The sequence below is a fragment of the Sitophilus oryzae genome, unplaced genomic scaffold (genome assembly GCF_002938485.1).
Source record: "Sitophilus oryzae breed Bouriz unplaced genomic scaffold, Soryzae_2.0 scaffold_1198_pilon_pilon, whole genome shotgun sequence".
Classification (NCBI taxonomy): domain Eukaryota; kingdom Metazoa; phylum Arthropoda; class Insecta; order Coleoptera; family Curculionidae; genus Sitophilus; species Sitophilus oryzae.
This window is the reverse complement of record NW_022145835.1, coordinates 94791-114738: the sequence shown is the minus strand read 5'-3', so window position 1 is coordinate 114738 and position 19948 is coordinate 94791.

Sequence of the window (19948 nt, the reverse complement as noted above, 5' to 3'; positions counted from 1 at the left end):
CAGCGTGTTTTGATTGCTTTGGTTAGGTTTGTTTTGTTTTGGTTTAGTTTGTTCGTTTATTTTATGTTTCTTTTCGTTTTTTCTTGGTATTTAAATTTGACTAATCGGTTACATAAGTCGTACCACTAGATGAAACACGTTTTCGTGTAACTGATTTCAGTTATTCTAAAGTGGGAAAAAAGAGAATGGTGCATTTCCGCTAAGAAATTTTTATGATTTTGTGTTTTGGGAGGCTTCTATAAACTGGATGTTTTTTTATAAGTCACTAGCGTGTACCAGCAACTTCGTTCGGGTCGAATTAATCATTTGTAATGGTGATGATAAAGCAAAGCAAGAATTTCCATTAACAAACAAACTGGATAAAATTTTCTCACATTTATGTCAGCATGAGAAAAAACAATATGGCGATATTGTTATATAACTTGGTAATATTTGAGGGGTAGTTTCATCTTGTTGGAATTTAACTTTCGAAAAATCCGTTTGCCAAAAATAAGCATTTTACGTCAAGCAGTTTAAGCAGAATCGTGATTACTCAATGGTCATATTTTATGAAACACCCTGTATAAATTTATAAGAAAATTTAAAATATGTAAAACAACAAAATAAAATATACGTGTTTAAGAGTTTTTCCGAAAACTTGATCGTTTTTTAAATAAAAAATATTGTAATATTTGAGGGGTGGTTTCACCCTCTTGGAACTGGAATTTCGAAATATCCCTTCTTATCGAACCTCTACACCCTAGAATCAACCTGTATGCCAAAATTGAGTTTCTTACGTTGAGTGGTTTGAGCAGGATCGTGATTAATCAGTATGTCAGTCACTTAAGGATTTTATATATTAGTATAGATTTCAAGTAAAAAAATCTTCACCCCATGATTGCAAAATATTTAGTTTAATATATTCCACATCTTATATAATTTTTCAGGTTTTTCTAAAGCCTTGCAGATGGTACGATTCAAAACCGGTTGCATAAGTCCTACTACTAGATTTCCAATATCGTACCTACTATTTAAAATAGATCTGAAACTATATTCATACACAGTAGCTGTATTATCATTTAATATTTCTAACATGACGAAAAGTTTAGTCAAGAGCACATAATCTTGGGAAGGCGCATATAGGACTGCCAGAGAAATAATAGAGACCAAAGAAAAAGAACATCTTCTTTAGACAGCCTAATGCACTGAAGAAATGCGAGAGCGGTTACCGGTGCATAGAAGGCAAAACGAAGGGAGGATGGTTTTTTTTAGTCGGTAAGAATCCGACACTACCAAATATCATAGGGTAAGTCCGGTATAGTTGGACCACTTTTTTTGCTCCTACTTTTACACTTCTATATTAAATTTTAGAAAGCGCCATCTAGCAAAAAGAAGTAACTATATAGTTATTGTGCAAGTATTTATTATGCAAAAATACAAAAATTCACAAAGGAAACTATGAGTGAAATTTAAAAAAAAGTGGTATCGGTCGATAGATGGACCAAGATATATGGGATAGATCGACCACTTTTTAAATCAAAAGTTATAAACTAAAAAATATACATTTTAATAAAAGTAAACGAATTTGCATCAAGAACTAAAAATAAGGATACATAAACAACATTAATTTCTTAAAGGGACTTATTTAGGCACTGTTTTTAGAGGCGGTTTTGCCGCACCGGTCACACATCTGTGAATATTTCATACAACCCTCGTGTGACCATCTATCACATCGAGTGCACTGGAACCAGTCATCCTTTTTCCTAGTCACTGAGTAGTTTTCGCCGCAACCAGCACAATCGTTTTCATCCCATTCTTCGTCACCGCTTTCGCTGTCTTGCAAAATAATTTCACTCTCTGAGTTGCTATCATCACTATAATCTTCTTTTAATCTCTTTGTTATTGTTCGTTTCTTTTTAGCTCTTTCTTTGCTCGACTTGTTTTTTATTTCGGCCTTCTGTTTTTTTTGTTTTTGCAGCTCAATATTTTCTGGACTTGTCAAAACATTGGCTACTTGACGGGCACGCTTTCTAACCGTATTAACAGCAGATGTATTAATAACAGGCGCAATTTCATTCAGGGCTTTTCCTGGGGTAATTTCTGTTGTTTGGGCTTGTTGTTCATTTGGACAGTTTGGAGGGTTCAAACCATTGTAATCGGGATCTTTGGAGCAACCAGCAACTGGCGATAGTGTCTTGGAGTAACTAGCAACTGGCGATAGCGTCGGAGCAATGTTTGGATTAGATGTTAAAGAAATTGCGTGTCTGTTGGGAATACCATCAGTTTGATTAGCAGAATTCGAAACTAACGTATCGCTTAAGTACGCATAATCTGGAATGATACTGGGATTAAACCGTAGGATTCCTGTGGCTTTGAAGCCAGAAATGGCGTTTTGAACTGTAGCTGATTTGTTCCAAGCTTCTCCAAGTAATTTGCCGAATTGGTACCGGGTTATTTTCCTAGAAGGATTTGTTTTCATAAATCGGTTACACTCAGAATAATAATGGGATTTAAGTGATTTAAAGAACGACCTATCTAAGGGCTGTTGAAAATGTGTCGTATGGCTAGGCAGACACAGTAAAATAATTTCATTTACTTCACAAAATTCTAATACTTCTACAGAGTTGGTGTGCGATGTGTGCCCATCTAAGATAATTAAGGCGGTACCAGCAGGCTTTTTTGGCAGGAAATGCTCCTCTAACCATTTCTTAGAAATAACAGCATTGATGTAAGCTAATTTCTCGTTCATTACAATGGCAGATCCTGGAGGCATTCCGTCCTTATGACATTCCTTAAGGTTTTTTCCTTTTAAAATACATAGGGGGGGGGGTAGAAAAACACCTTCTGCACTGCAACATGCTACAATAGAAATGGTTTCCCCCTTTTCGCCGGAAGTTATGTTGGATACAGTTTTAGACCCTTTTTCCGCTATAACATACACAGGTTTATTATTTAACTGCAGGCCACTTTCATCAATATTGAAAATATTTCCTGGCTTCTCAAATAATTGATATTCGGTTAAAACATTTTCAAGAACAGAAAAATACTCTTCCACTACGGTCTTATTCAATCCTACAGCACGCGCATTTGATCCTCCTTCTGCCTTTCTAACTGATAAATCTGCATGCCTTAATAAGAATAACTGCAACCAATCATACCCGGCTTTTTTCTTTATTTTATTAAAGTTGTGCTTAATTTTAAGTTTCTCAGCAAGTTCAAAAGCCATGCTTCTTACCAGATCACGATTTGGAGTAAAACCATACTTCTGCATTTTTTTAATGTGGGAAACTAACTTCAGTTCAGCTTCTTCATTAAGGCAGGACTGCTTCCCCAATGAACGTGACTTTGATGACTTTTGTAATTTTATTCTGTTTTTAAGCGTAGTTTTAGGTATTCCATATTCCCTTGCACAGCTTGATTAACACCTAATGTACCCGTGGAAACAGCATTCATTGCATTTTGAAGGGCCTCTGCGCTCCAAGTAGCTCTATTGACTGTGCCTTTCCTTTTATAAAAAGTCGGCATTATGACTATCTAAAACAAAACAATGGTTTAACTAACCCAAAAAATTACGGTCCAACTAACCCATTTACATGGGTTAGATGGACCACCTTCTCAATACGGCCTAGTACTATTCAGTGATAAAAATATTAGGCTAAACTGTACTTTGTTAAGGTAGCAACAATCTACTATACAATCGGCAAAAAATACTTACATATATTTTTTTTACAGCATGTAATACTAAAGTATAGATTTTTTTTTATTACTAACATGTGCACACTAACTAAGCTTCTGTGTGACTGAACGCCGCCAGACAAACAAAAACAATATTTTAATATTTGGATTCGTCCAACGGAGGGGTGCCCGGGTGTAGATGTATAAAAAATTAAATAACACGTAGAATTTTGGCACTGGTCGATCTAACCCGATGGTCCAACTACCCCGGAATTACCCTACAACATCGTTGGTATTGAAGGTGTCTATGCAAGATTTTTTCCCACCTCATCAAAAAAAAGTAGGGTGGATCGAAAAATCTCAAAAATGAAATTTCGGCTTGCTAGACCACGCAAAAGTTACCTAAGGTGTATACTAGCATAATAAAAAAAATAAAATTCGGAACATCTTCCGATCGTGCAAACCGCCGACCGCCCCGATTTTCAACTCCGCTTAAATTTGACGCCATTTAATTACACGGAAATGATAGCACTACAAAAATATCCACCACCTCCTCTACGTGGGATAAGTGATAAAGAAATCAAAAGCTTTATACAATCGGATGAGACCTCGGACTGTGATATAAGAGAGTTCGCATGTCACACGCAAGCTGTGGAGCGTTGCGTGAAGCTAGTTACCGAATCTTCTCTTAAGGTATGCGGGCCGCAATCAAGGGATGGATACATTTAAGCCAACACTCAAATCTAGAGAAGCAATTAACGAATTCAGCAGTAACGCAGGCTACAAAGTGACATTGGTCGGAAAAAATCGGCACACACTCTTAATGGATGGATGGTTTGGTTTGGAAAGGTGGAACTCGAAGTGTAGCCACCTCCTCGTGGTGAGTTCTGTGTTGTTTAGATAATAATATAAAATTAATCAGATTATTTTCTAAGCATGGAAAGAGCTGCACATTTGCATGTGCAAACTTACAAAAAAAAAATTTGCATTTTTGATCGGAATGGTTTAAAAGAGGCAATATTTTTTCTGCAGGCAACTCAATACTATTACAAACGTTTAAGCACAATTGCGCTATAAAAAATACAAACCTCAAGTTAAGAAAAAAAAAATGCAAAAATACTGTCAAATTCGTAATTTTTGAAAATTTTCGGCGGTTTGTGCGATCGGAAGATATTATCCCAATTTCATATTTTTTTTATTATGCTAGTATACACCTAAGGCAACTTTTGCGCGGTATAGAAAGCCAAAATTTCATTTTTGATACTTTTCGATCCATCCTAATACACAGCCATAATTTGAGAGTGATTTAAAAAATTCACATTAGTGTTTAAACTTGTTATTAAATATCATAAATACACCTTCCGAACTATAATTTTTATCGCCTTTCACGACTATTACTCAGTTCAATTCAGTTGTACCTTAATATCCACAAACTTATCGACTCACATTTTTTTAAGCCACCCTGTAGAAGTTAAAATATTTTCCTGAAATACATGCTAACTATTTTTTGATATTTTAGGTTGACACTTATACAAAATTCCTAAGTTTATTATTATAGGAGCTACAGATGCATAGCGCTGTTGTCGAGCACGTATAAGTTACTAGGAATGACTTTGAACCGTGGCAACCCCTATTTGCGGAGACTTTTTGATAAGCATCCTAATGACATTACGCACAGAATAAAAATTGCTTCAATTTGACATATGAATGATCAAAAAAAATTAGGAACGTAGTTTCATCTTCACACACACAAAATCAGTTATTATTATTAATTAAACATAGTTAAGGCAACTGTTTGATTGGGACCCTTTTAAAGTTCATTCCCCTATCCATAAATTTACGTATAAATTAGGTTTTTATTAAAAATATGACGAGCTTAATAATCCTACAGCCGGACCTTAGACTCTAATATTTTATTACATAAAACTATAACGTCATAATACAACATCTGAAGGAATAAATATAAAACTTACCGATTGTAACATAAATGTAAATAATAACATAAAGTTTAGTATCTTCCATAGTATTAAACGGTAACCAAATAGGAACGGGAAATCGCCTGCCCCCGTAGAATAACGGTCTTATCCATATAGCACAATAAGTCATGAAACAACAGATGAAAAATCCACGACTTATTTTACGTATGAACCTAGCTATATCCAATGCGATAACTTTATGACTTTCGTGGTACTCGTTAAACTCTTTCGCATCGAGCCAGTCAAAAATTTTCTTCGCTTTATCCGGGTACATTCTCAAATACAAGTACCTGACTAAATTAATTCCCAGCTCGCCTGAAATGAAAACGGTTTCCGTAAGATCGGAAAAATTATCGGGCGTGTTGACGTAGATGTTATAAATGTTGAGTAATGAGAGCGGAGCCGTAAAGAAAAAATGGATAAAAAGAGCGTAACAATAAAAACTTCTCTTGGACCAGTTTTCGAACGGATACAATCCGTGAATCTGCAAAACTCTGATGTTGAAAAGAAAAGGTTCGTACAGTATCGAATCTAATTTAGAAACCCACTTCATCGTGTCAATACAATTTTTTATGTAAATGTAACACCACGGTAAAAGGCCGCTTTTATACCATCTCAAAACACGTCACTAAAAAAGTTTTCTAACAGATAAAAGCTTCCAGTATAATTATGGAGGAAGCATAAAGGAACGAATATAAATTTTATTTTGCAAGGGGTATTTTAAAGTTGTATAATAACACGAGCCTCTTATTAATATTTATGCGGTTGAATTAGATATCGTTGAATATTTAGAATGGCGAGAACCAAAACAAAGCAAAATAAAAGTAAAACATATACTTTTAAACTTGCATACGTACTATATAATAATATGTCTTGTTGGAAGACTAAATGAATGGTTAAAAATGAAATTATTTATATAAGTCGGGTGAGTAAACGAAACAAGATAAACAGTTCTTGAGTGTTGCATACAGGGTTGTTCACCACATACGACACGGAGTATTGTAGCTAAACGATGATATTTTTACAAGTTGTAAGTTTTGGGTTCGATGAAGAACTATTAGAGGTACAATTTAAAAATAATTTTACAAGATACAGAGTGTCCCAAATAAGTAAAAAATATCAAAGTTGTATTTTTTTAAATGGAACACCCTGTATATTATTACATTTTTAGTTTCTACGATTAAAATAAAGGTAAATTTGATTAACATTTATTATACTTAAACCTTACCGTTTTTGAAATATTTTCAATTTTGTGAAATTGCAGTAAAAATTTTAAGGCTTCATTTCTCCAAGGGTATCAGAGTTTTTAATACTGAATATTTACTGAAGTTTATTTACTGATCAGTTATCGTGTTGCAATAATAAAAGTAATACTACCTTATACAGAGTGTCTAAAAATTTATTTTAAATAATTATTAGCTTCAAACGGCAATAACTTGTTTAATTTAAATGGAACACCCTGTATATTTTACGAGAATCAGATGCACAATTTAATTGTCTATCAAATTATATTATACCATTTTTTACCTATCTCTTTAACTTTCCGTAGAAAATGCATTTGCTTGTAATTTAGAACTTATTTATCAATATACCCATGGACTATTGACATTTTAGATTATTTTTAAAGATGTACCAAATTTTTAAAGAGTACAGATACAAATATTGTCGATGTAATTCGTTTATTTCATTAAAAAATAAAAAAAAAACTGTTTAAATATTTGTTAAAGACGACCAATTAATATGATTCCAGTATTCAAACTACATTAACTTACTGTTTGCGTTGATTAATAATAATTGCTTCAAATACTAAAAAACTGAATTTTGTATGGGCATTAGACAGTGTGATAAAAAGTAACACCTTAAAAATGATCTTTCATTTTTTAATAAATGCTTATTTATAACAACAAAGACTTTAATTTGATAACTTATTATTATATTGATTTCTGACTCAAAAATCCACATTTATTTATAATAATTTATTAACGAACACAATTAAGTATGTCATTAATTAGTATATGGGTGGAAATAATGGTGTTATATTTAATTAATGGTATACTCTTTTATAAAGATTTAAATAGTTTTCTTTTTGCATACAAATGGGCTAGTAATATTATCGTTTTGCTAAAAAGTATTTCAAAAACGGTAAGGTTTAAGTATAATAAACCTTAATCAAATTTACCTTTACTTTAATTTTATTTGGAACACTCTGTATCTTTTAAAAATATTTGTAAATTGTAGCTCTAATAGTCCTTCAACGAACCCCAAACTTACAATTTGTAAAAATTTCATCTTTTCTCCCGTAAAACATTTTTGAAGCTATCTAAATTTTATTTTTTTTTTCAGTTACACTAAATACGAATAAACTGTTCTATTGATAATAACTATAAAAACATGAAAAAATATTCATTATAAATGTTAATGATACAGTTTAAACTATCTTTCAAGTAAATGCCTGATGATGCATATACAGGGTCCGGCAATAGTGCGTCGGGCATCTGTAGCTCCTAGAATAAAAAACTTGAGAATTTTGTTTTAGTGCAAACCTAAGGTATGTACCAGGATGTATTTCAGGAAAATATTTTAACTTCTATAGGGTGGCTCAAAAAAGTGTGGGCGGACCTGGATGATTTTTTTTAAATGGAACACACTGTATATTATTGCATTTTTGGCTTCCTTTCAGATCACTTTACATAACCCTAAGATATAAATAAATATATTTCCATAGTTTCAGAGATATTAAAAAATAAATCAAAAATATATATTTTACAGCCTTTCTTAAAAAAATTATTAAAAATACAAGAACTGTTCTGAAATCAAAACGGTATTAGGTATTTACTTTAGATGGTCTGTTCTTACTTTGCTATAAAGATGGTAATCGTAATTCATACAGGATGTTCAATATTCTACGCCAAACTTTCTAAAATATAAAATATTTTTTCTTTGTTTTTTTTAAATGGAACACCCTGTATATTATTTTTTTATTAGATGGAGAGTTTAAAAATGATCATTTTTTGTATTTAGAGTATTTCAAAATTTTTAACGGTTTTACAGATAACCGCAGTATTATTTCATATGGCGCTTTCAATGCTAAAATACAAGAGAAAAATTATTGGGTGGCTTTGATAAAAATTTGCCGTGGAAAATGGCCATATGAAACATAAAACCGCAAATATCTGCGAAACCGTTAAAAATTTTGAAATACTCTAAATACAAAAAATGTTCATTTTTTAATTCTCCGTCTATTGAAAAAATAATATACATGGTGTTCCATTTAAAAAAACGAAGAAAAATTATTTTATATTTTAGAAAGTTTGGCGTAGAATTTTGAACATCCTGTATAATTTACGATTTTCATATTTATAGCAAAGTAAGTACAGACCATCTAAAGTAAATACCTAATATAGTTTTGTTTTCAGAACAGTTCTTGTATTTTTAATAATTTTTTAAGAAGGGCTGAAAAAAATATATTTTCGATTTATTTTTTAATATCTCTGAAACTATCAAAATGTATTTATTCATATCTTAGAGTTATGTAAAGTGATCGGAAAGGAAGCCAAAAATGTAATAATATACAGGGTGCTCCATTTAAAAAAAATCATCCAGGGCCACTCACGCTTTTTTGAGCCACTCTATAGAAGTTAAAATATTTTCCTGAAATACATCCTGGTACATACCTTAGGTTTGCACTAAAACAAAATTCTCAAGTTTTTTATTCTAGGAGCTACAGATGCCCGACGCACTATTGCCGGACCCTGTATAATATATTTCATTTTAATAGATATCATAGTACGTATCATTGAATTGAAATCCGAAGGCTTATAAGTAACGGATAAATTGGAAAAATATGTTATGAGTACCAGTTGTTATGAGACCAAAGTAGTTTCATTTCCATAGTTGTGTACTTTTTTTTGGTGCACCATTTTTCATACTTTAGAGTATGTATATTCATACTTCTGTTTCGATCTTGCTGGAAGCAATCCAGAAATGGCTCTGGATGTCTCTTCTTCAATGTCAGAGGGAATACTTTCCGAATCACTCATTTTTTAAACTAGTGACATCAATATTATTTACTGTCATATTGACATTGCCATGCATTGTGTTATTTGAACAAAGGTATTAAGGTAATTGATTTTTAGGATAGGTATATAGTTAAGTACAATAATTTTTAAAATTGATTGTGTGTTTTTACAGTTAGACGTAGATAAAATATTGTACAATACACGCGAGTTAACTCCATTAAGATACTTGTGTGGTTACACAACTCGTGCAACGCACTCGTTGTGCAATTTTCACACGTGTATCTTAATGATCATGTTAACTCACTTGTATCGTAAATATCTATTATAAAAGATCTTTGACAATTTTTTTTTATAGTTAATAGCGGCCTTAGACCGACCTAATAACGGTCTAATACCGACCTTACCAATGCAATTTTAAACCAGATATTGAAGAGATACGAGTTACAGCATTTTCAGATGGAGCGAAGCGTCCGCGCGGACCGTCCGGCGTGTTTTTTCAAGATAGTCGTCGGGCAAAATCATCCAGATGGAGCATTTGCGACCCATATGAAATTGTTCATCTAAACTCATGGTATTTTCTCGAAGTCGCGGACAGTCCGCTCCATCTGAAAGCGCTGTTAGGAGCCAGTATGGTATAGGTAACTTTGCCTTAATATTTTTGAAGCGAATCTTCTTTACGCGCGATGGGAGTAAAAATTCAACGACTTTGACAACGAAATGACAACAAATTTGACACGACATGGCCTTGACCATGCCTTGACGCACGAGCTAGCGAGAAAAAAAATGCTAAGGATCGCGAAAATACCAAAAAACATTTGATTTAAAGCTAAGAAAAGCATTATAATACACTTGATATTCTACATGGATACCAATATCCTCTGGTTGTGTGCAAGGAAGTGAACTTTAATGCAATTTTCATCGATATTTGGCTCATTGGCCAGCTCAGAATTAGAATTTAGAGTTAGTAACTAGCACTATTATATTATTATTATTATAACTCGCAGTTTCATTGGAGGACACTATCATATTTATTTTAAACCAATAATCAACTGAAATATTCGTACAATTTAACAAAATTACTATAAACCATTATAAATACGAATTGTTGGTTAGGTTCAAAATTTTTTCTCTTCTTAAATAAATTTAAGCGTTAACATTATTAATCATTTGCATAAAAGTGTGTATTTTGGGTGGTATTCCACAACATTTGCAGGCTATTGAGGAAACAGAAATGTACAGGTTGCAGAAATAAATTGAAAATGAAATTTATATTAAAACAGCATTATAATATGTAACTTTTTCAAACATGTCCTTCAAATCCCGCAATTTAATAGCTGTTGGCATGCTGTTATTAAGAAGTTTCACTTCAAATATGCGCACATAGTGCACACACCATTTTTTATATAAAAATACAGGGTGGCGCACCTCATTCGTCTCGGTTGATTATACGAAAACGGAAAGATCTAGAAACAAAATATTTTATGGGTATATGTGGGGAGGCAATATGCACAATTTAAAATTATTTTGAAATATACAGGGTGTCTCAGAACTAAGATCAAGACCAAAGTTATATTTTTTCTTATAGAATACCCGGAATTTTATTTCATTTTTGGATTCTTATAAGGGTTAAATATGTTTAAAATCTTTGGTTTTTGAGATATTTAAAGACATTTAAATATGTATGCTACAAAAAAATTGATTAATAACACCCTGTACATTAGTTTTCAGAATTAATTCTTGTGTTAATTTTAAAAGTAAAGAAATATACTTTACTAAAAAATGTTATTGCTTCCTTAAATTTATACAGGGGTACCAAAAATTGCTGGTCTATTTTCAATATTTATTTTACATAAAAAATTCGTTATTTCAAATACAACACCCTGTATTTTTTAAAATAGATCGAAGCAGATTCAAATGCTCTTTCGAACCATATTAGGATATCCTATACCTATTTAGCTCAGATTTTGAATAAAGGGCGATTTTTCTATAAAATGGCAACCAAGAGGGCTAGTGTCGCCATGGCAAGTTTCTAGTGACAATTAGTAGCTATTTTCAAAATCGAAGTTAGTTTATAGACTTTATTTAAATTTATATCAATTTACTTTTATTTAGTTTACCTACAATAGTTTAATAAATAGTATTTATTAATACGTATTTATTATTTTATTAAGAAAAACGAAGAAGTAGTTCTTTGTTTTATTTTACGATAACTTGTTGATATATGGATTTTCTATAAAAGAGCCAATTACGGCAAATTCAATTTCTTCACTTCCAACGACAGGTTTCTGCCTAATAGGTTTTTTATAAACTACACTTTGCGAACATTTTTTCAAAGGAACGCTTATCAGGAAGATTCCTATTTGGATATCTTTGAGCATAAGCTCTTGAGGCCAAGAAATTATTTTCCTCACAAAATAAAATCACCAGTTACATATCCATTCGTTCCGCCAGCCGCCAGCAGATACGGCTTTATTTTTCTTCATAAAATAAAGAATACTTACTTATTAAACTATTGTGGGTAAATTTTAGAGTTTTAATCTCAAATAATAAATGTTTTTACTGGTATATTTCTGAAGTGTTCATTATTAAAAGTAGATATTCTTCAAGTTATGTGAAGTAATAAGTAATGTTTCCGGTGAGACCGCGTATGTGTCACCGGATTCTGGTTAGTATAAAGACTTTTTCTATAGAAAGAGTTTTTTCTATATTTTCCTTTCAAAATAAGACTAATTTCTTCTTATTCTTTTAAATATTACAGTGTTTCTTTTTCCTAAAATGTTATACTAAACTATACCGTTTTCCTAAAATGTTATACTTAATTTTCGCTTAAAATTAAAAAATCACAAATGGAGGAAAATATACGTTATTGAATAAAGTTTATACAAATCACTTTACTATAACAAAAAAGTAAAAACATGTCATGGCGGAAGATATTCAGGTGGCATTTCACACATTTATCTATTAAGATCGAGATTAAAATAATAAACTTGCGTAACATGTTAAACACGAGATAGAAAGTTTCATGTTATTGTTATATACATATAAAAATATCTTTTATTGACATCAGGTCAATCATGTGAATAATGTTCCCAATCAGCTCGATATATTGATGATGTTGCCATTATTACTCATCAAGCAATACTACTATACTACTGATCAATTAAGGCCGCGTAAACAAACATAACGTATACAATTTTATATACTAATTCATTATAATAAAATACTAATTCATTATAATAAAATTAATAATAAACATATTGTAATTATATTCCTGCAGATTGAGTGAAAAGTTTTGTTCAAATTTCTACTCTACATATTATAAATGTGTGTTCAAATATTAATTTTGTGGACTATATATCAACATAAAACGAGATGTAATTAACGAAATATCATCGTAACAACAGTTATTTTAGAAACGTCTAGGTTTACTTATTTCACTGAGATTTATGAAAAAAAATCCTTTGCCTCGGGTACAGATACCCAGATACCGCCACGTTTTGGAAATAGCTCAAAACGAATCAAAATTGAACGAGGCAAGTAGAGGCCATTAACAACGGCTTGCAGGAGCGAGACACTTTGCGAACATTTTTTCAAAGGAACGCTTATCAGGAAGATTCCTATTTGGATATCTCTGAGCATAAGCTCTTGAGGCCAAGAAATCATTTTCCTCACAAAATAAAATCACCAGTTACATATCCATTCGTTCCGCCAGCCGCCAGCAGATACGGCTTTATTTTTCTTCATAAAATAAAGAATACTTACTTATTAAACTATTGTGGGTAAATTTTAGTAAACTGTTTAAATAATAATGTCCATAAACTAATGTCGATTTTGAAAATAGTTACTAACTGTCACTAGAAAATTGCCATGGCGATATCAACCATCTTGATTGCCATTTTATTTAAAAATCGCTTTTTATTCAAAATCTGAGATAGATAGGTATAGAAAACACTAATATAGTTTGAAAGAGAAAATACAGGGTGTTGCATATGAAATAACAAAGTTTTTATGTAAAATAAATCCTTAAAATAGATTACCAATTTTTGGTACCCCTGTATAAATTTAAGGAAGCTATAACATTTTTTAGTAAAGTTTATTTCTTTACCTTTAAACTCAGCACAAGAATTAATTCTGAAAAGTAATGTACAGGGTGTTAATAATTAATTCTTTTATAGCTAGAATATTTAAATATCTTTAAATATCTCAAAAACCAAGGATTTTAAACATATTTAACCCCTATAATAAATGCCTTTTTTGGGCCTAAAATCCAAAAATGAAATAAAATACCCGGTGTTCCATAAGAAAAAATATAATTTTGGTATGGATCTTAGTTCTGAAACACCCTGTATATTTCAAAATAATTTTAAATTATGCACATTGCCTCCCCACATATACCCATAAAATATTTTGTTTCTACATCTTTCCGTTTTCATATAATCAACCGAGGCGGATGAGGTGCGCCACCCCTGTATAATTATATCAAAAATAAATCGCACAAAAAATATAAATAAAACTTACCAATTGTGACATAAACGTAAATAATACCATAAAGTTTTGAATCTTCCATAGTATTAAATGGCAACCAAATAGGAACGGGAAATCGCCTGCCCCCGTAGATTAACGGCCTTATCCATATAGAACAATAAGTTATGAAGCAACAGATAAAAAATCCACGACTTATTTTACGTATATATCTAGCCATGTCTAATGCGATAACTTTATGACCTTCGTAGTACTCGTTAAACTCTTTAGCATCAAGCCAATCAAATATTTTCTTCGCTTTTTCCGGGTATATTCTCAAATACAAGTACCTGATTAAATTGATTCCCAGCTCGCCTGAAATAAACACGGTTTCCGTAAGATCGGAAAAATTATCGGGCGTGTTGACGTAGAGGTTATAAATGTTGAGCAAAGAGAGCGGAGCCGTAAAGAAAAAATGTATAAAAAATGCGTAACAATAAAAAGTCCGCTTGGACCAGTTTTCGAACGGATACAGTCCGTGAATCTGCAAAATTCTAATATTGAAAAGAAAAGGTTCGTACAGTATTGAATTTAACTTAGAGATCCACTTCATCGTGTCAACACAATTTTTATATAAATGTTACGCCGTGGTAAATAACCGCTTTTATACCCGCTCAAAAAACGTTACTAAAGAAATTTTCTCACAGACAAAAGCTTCCAGTATAATTATGGAAAAAGCTGAACGGAACAAATATAAAATTATTATATAATTAAACTATTAAGTGACAAAATTTATTTTGCAAGGAGTGTATTACAGAGTTGTATAATTACACGGGACTCATTAATATTTACTTGGTTGAATTAGATATCGAGGAATATTTAGAATGACCAGCACAAAAACGCACTATATAGGGTGCTCCGAATTGTATTCTGGAAACTTTGACATCATATTCTGCATATAAAAATAGGTAAAAAAGCTCGTATAAATGTAGGTCCTAAAATGCTTAGTTTCGGAGATACAGGGTGTAGAACTTTAATTTTTATTTCGGTTTTTTCTAAATAATTCTGAACTATAGTCGATATTTCGATGAATATTAGTGTCTGGGTGTTTTTTGGCATAAGGAATTTGATTTTGATGTCAAAATGACTCCGACTTAAAGGGGGCGCCACCTACATGTTGTTGAACTGTTTTGAAATAACTTTTCGTCCGTACCTGTATAAAATAAAATAATTTTTAAAGTAATATTTCCGTAATGTTTTACGCCAAAAAAAGTCATGGTAAAAATCGCTACGAACAACTTTTTCTCCAAGATATTTAGAATGGAAATAGTCAGTACATGTCATTATTATTGATTATTTTGATTCCAAATATCTTGAGAACTATTACACTTAACGATTTTTACCAAAAGAACTTTTTTACTGTATTTGGGACAACTAATACACAACTCGAAATCTCAACTACCTGAAATCAACCGAAGAATTAAGTTAGCATGGAGTACTTCTGGAAGAAACTCAATCATATTCAAATCTACAGTATGTCGCCCGATTGTCTTTACAAGAGGAAAAACTTTTTTTATTATTGGCAATTTGAGAAAAACGCATTCTTCATAAAAAATTTTGCTTCTTCTAAAACGGTTAATCCTGTTTATACTTTTACAAATTTCCATACCGTTTTAAAGGAAATTAAAAGAGACATGAAAATGTAGCTGATCTTTTTCTATCAAAGAATGAAATCGAAATTATATCACCATAGAAACGCCTTTTGATTTTTAGCAAATTGAACCATATTTTCATGTTTTTTTTTATTTTCTCTAAAACGGTATGGAAATTTTAAGAAACATAAACGGGATTAACCATTTTAGAACAAGCAAAAAATTTAATGAAGGATGCATTTTCTCAAAAGTCAGTAAGAAGAAAGCGTTTCCTCTTGTAAAGACAATCCGGGGACATACTATAGAATGCCACTCTATCTAAAGAAGAAATCATTCGACCAATGTGTACTACCAATTATGACTTAAGCATGCGAAACCTGGACTCTTAAAGCGAACATTATAAGGAAACTGCAGGTCGCACAACGCTCATGGAACGAAATATGCTGGGAATAACCACGGTGGAATAACCAAGAAACACCCTCAAAGAATAGAGTGGATATGACATAAAAGGCCTGAGTAATAGATGTCATCCACAGAATTGAATTCCTCAAGTGATAATGGACAGGACACCTGGCAAGAAAGACAACAGATGGACCACGAAAATGACAGCATTGTACGCACGAGGAATTAAGAGATCTAAAGGAAGACCAACCCTGAAATGGGCCCATGATATTAGGAAATTAGCAGGATTAACTTTGGCCCGCATAGCCAACAATAGACAACAATGGGACAACTATAAAGAGAGTATCTAAATATGTGAGGGACGCTATAAATGGAAATGGTTCAATAAGCTGAGAATGATGATGATGATGATACGTATAGGTTTGAGCACTAACAAAAAGTAAGTATAAAAGCGCTCTAATGCGTTAGATAGACAGGGTGTCCCAGGCTGGACGTGCATTAGAAGTTTCTAGAGAACCACAATATCTAGATCGGAGATTTTTGGCACATCACCGTTTCACAACGAGATCTATCGATTTAAAATATTTTCAATATGACCGCATTTCCGGAAATACCGGAAGTTGATAGCAACTTTCTTATTTTAAATTGTTGCACTAATTTGGTGAACTACAATATCTCGATCGGAGATTTTTTGAACATCACTGTTTCGACACCACGTCTATGGTATTGACTCAGCTGAAGTGGATGCGGATCTTTCTGCCTTCAGGTCCTTCTTTTCAACGGAAAATCTTCAACAACTTCAGAGAATTAGGGAAAGTTTTACCAAGTATTTCTCCAATGGCTCTCCAAGTAAAACTACAAATTTTTAGGTGAAATGACGGGAACAGAGGTTCAAGCACCCTCTGAAAAACTAGACGATAGCAAGCTTAGTGTTTTTTTAATTAACATTCAGTCCTTAAGCAATAAAATGGATGAATTATGTCTTTTATTAGAAGAGCTCAATTTTCCAGAAATTGTTGCCATAACTGAACATTGGTTAAATATGGACGAGTCTGTATTTGTCAAAAATACACTACATTAACTAGATTCAATAGAAGTAACTCATCTCATGGAGGTACTATGATAATGTCTACTAACAACGACTTTTCGGCAGTAACTAAGTTCGATACTCTAAAATCCGAATTTTTTTTTGGATTTTCCGTCGTTTATCATAATACTTTTGACCTCTATATTATTTGTATTTGCAGAACACCTGACGCTGACGTACATATTTTCAGTCAAAAATTGCTAATGTTGCTTGAATCCCTACCTATAAAAAGTAAATTAATTTTGTGTGGCGACCTAAATATTGACTTTTCCAGTGTGTGTGCAGCTAAGAAGTCTCTCCAGTCCATTTTTCATTCTTTTGGTATACTCAGTTTCTTCTTCACGCCCGTAGCATTAGATGAGTTCCGTAGTACAATTAATAGTATTAAAAACAAATCCTTATCTGGGACTGATGGGCTTACTCTCAAAATGTTCTCTGAACTTCCTGAATGCACATTAAACCATCTTACTACTTTAATTAACGAGTCATTCCAAAAAAAAGTTTTTCCAAACTGCCTTAAGACAACAATAATTATTCCTCTGTATAAAGGAGGAGATAAAGATGAAGCTTCGAACTATCGCCCAATTGCACTCCTGCCCACATTATCTAAGATCATTGAAAGATTGGTTAAAAAAAGGATTCTATCTTTTCTCCTTAAATATAAAATACTTACTACCCATCAATTTGGATTTCTAAGTAACTGTTGCACAAATGATGCTATGTTCGACCTTTTTAATAATGTATACTCTAGCCTGAATAATCATCACTCTACAGCTACAATTTTCTGTGATTCCTCTATTTTCTAGGCTTTCGATTGTGTAAATCATAATATCTCAATTAACAAATTGCAATACTATGGTTTCAGGGGAGTGCCGCTCAAATGGCTTAAGTCATATCTTGGCATCAGAAGGCAGCTTGTGAGGATTGATACGTCTATGTCTTCTTGTAAGCCTATAGAATGTGGTGTCCCCCAGGGTTCAGTACTTGGCCCTATTTTGTTTCTGGTTCAACCAGACATCAACGACATTGTAAATATAGACATTAGCGGTAAAATCTGCCTCTTTGCGGATGATGCTAGTTTCACTTGGAGCGGCCCAGATGTTGCGGCACTATATGATACTATATCCAGTGACTTACACCATTAAATCTTGGTGCGATTCTAATCTCCTATGCCTCAACCTATCAAAAACTAAAGTTTTGTCATATAAAAGTACTATACAACCTTTTGTACTTAATAACACCACTATTGACGTCGTGGACTCTGTGAAATTCTTAGGACTTGTTGTAGACAACTCGTTAAAATGGGACTTTCACATCGAAGCTCTATCAAAGAAACTAAGCGCTGCCTGTTTTGCGCTAAGATCAGTTTCTAAGGAACTTAACTTCTCAACCTCTAGAATAGCCTATTATGCCCTTTTTGAGTCACATCTTCGTTATGCCCTTCCGTTCTGGGGTACTTGCTGCGCAACAAAATTTGATCGTATTTTCAGACTTCAAAAGAGAGCAGTTCGATATTTATTGCGACTGAACAGTAGAACTCACTGCCAAAATTTCTTTAAACATTTCAAAATACTGACTCTTCCTTCTTTATTCATTTTTGAATCCATTTGCTTAATCCGCAAGCACATATCTGCTATTCCCGAAAGGCCATCTCATAACTATCCACTTAGGAATGCGGAGCACGATCTTTATCTGCCAACCTCGAGCTCAGTACTAGTTAAAGGTTCAATTCTGTACAATACCAAAAAAATGTACAATCATCTGCCTTTGAATATCAAGTTGCTTTCATTCTTTTCCGCATTTCGCAAAGCTCTAAAATCATACTTACTGGAGAGAGCCCTATATACGGTAAACGACTTTTTTGTTGATGTTTAATTATGAACAATTAGAATTTGAGAACCTATGAATTTTAAAATTTTGATCATCTCACACACTGGTCAAAGGTCAAGTATTTAATATTTTATAACTCTAAAATTATATCTATTTACTGCGTACTGCAATTGTCCATGTATATTCTTTTTGTTATTTTAATGACATAAATTTTTTGGAATTGTATTATTTGTATTGTGTATTTTTTGTTGTTTGTATTTTTTTTGTGCTTTTGTTTGTTTTGTGAGTGCTTTGTCGATGAAGCCATTTTGGCTTTTTGTACAATAAAGCGTTGTTTGTTGTTGTTGTTTGTTCACAACGAGATCTCTAGCGTATTTTTTTCTAGGTTTTATTACGCTTCCTTTGCCACTAAGTGTCAAACTATGAGACAATTTGTTTCCTTCTGTTAAAAACCTAATTATTTGTATTTCGCAATGACTAAAGAATCCAAGGACAAATAACACCCGAGAGCAAATTGTGACGATGTCACCAATCAGTGCCGTGGCACATATTTTTCTTAACCTAGCTGTTTGAAGCAATATTTATATTTTTTGACAATTGTTTTGACTACGCCTATGGTGTATCATTTTAATTAATTACGAAAAAAACGTATTAAAATGTTAACAAAAGGTACAAAACTAGTATCGACGTATAACACATATCAAGTACATATAGATGTTAATTGAAATTGAAGAATAGTTATCGAATTCAATAAGAAAACGCTAAAAAGTTGGAGTGGACTGTTTATTTACCGATGAAACGTAACTCCTGGCTCTTTCTTATCGCTGCTGCTTTTACACTTGAAAGCTGAAAAACTAATCACCATTG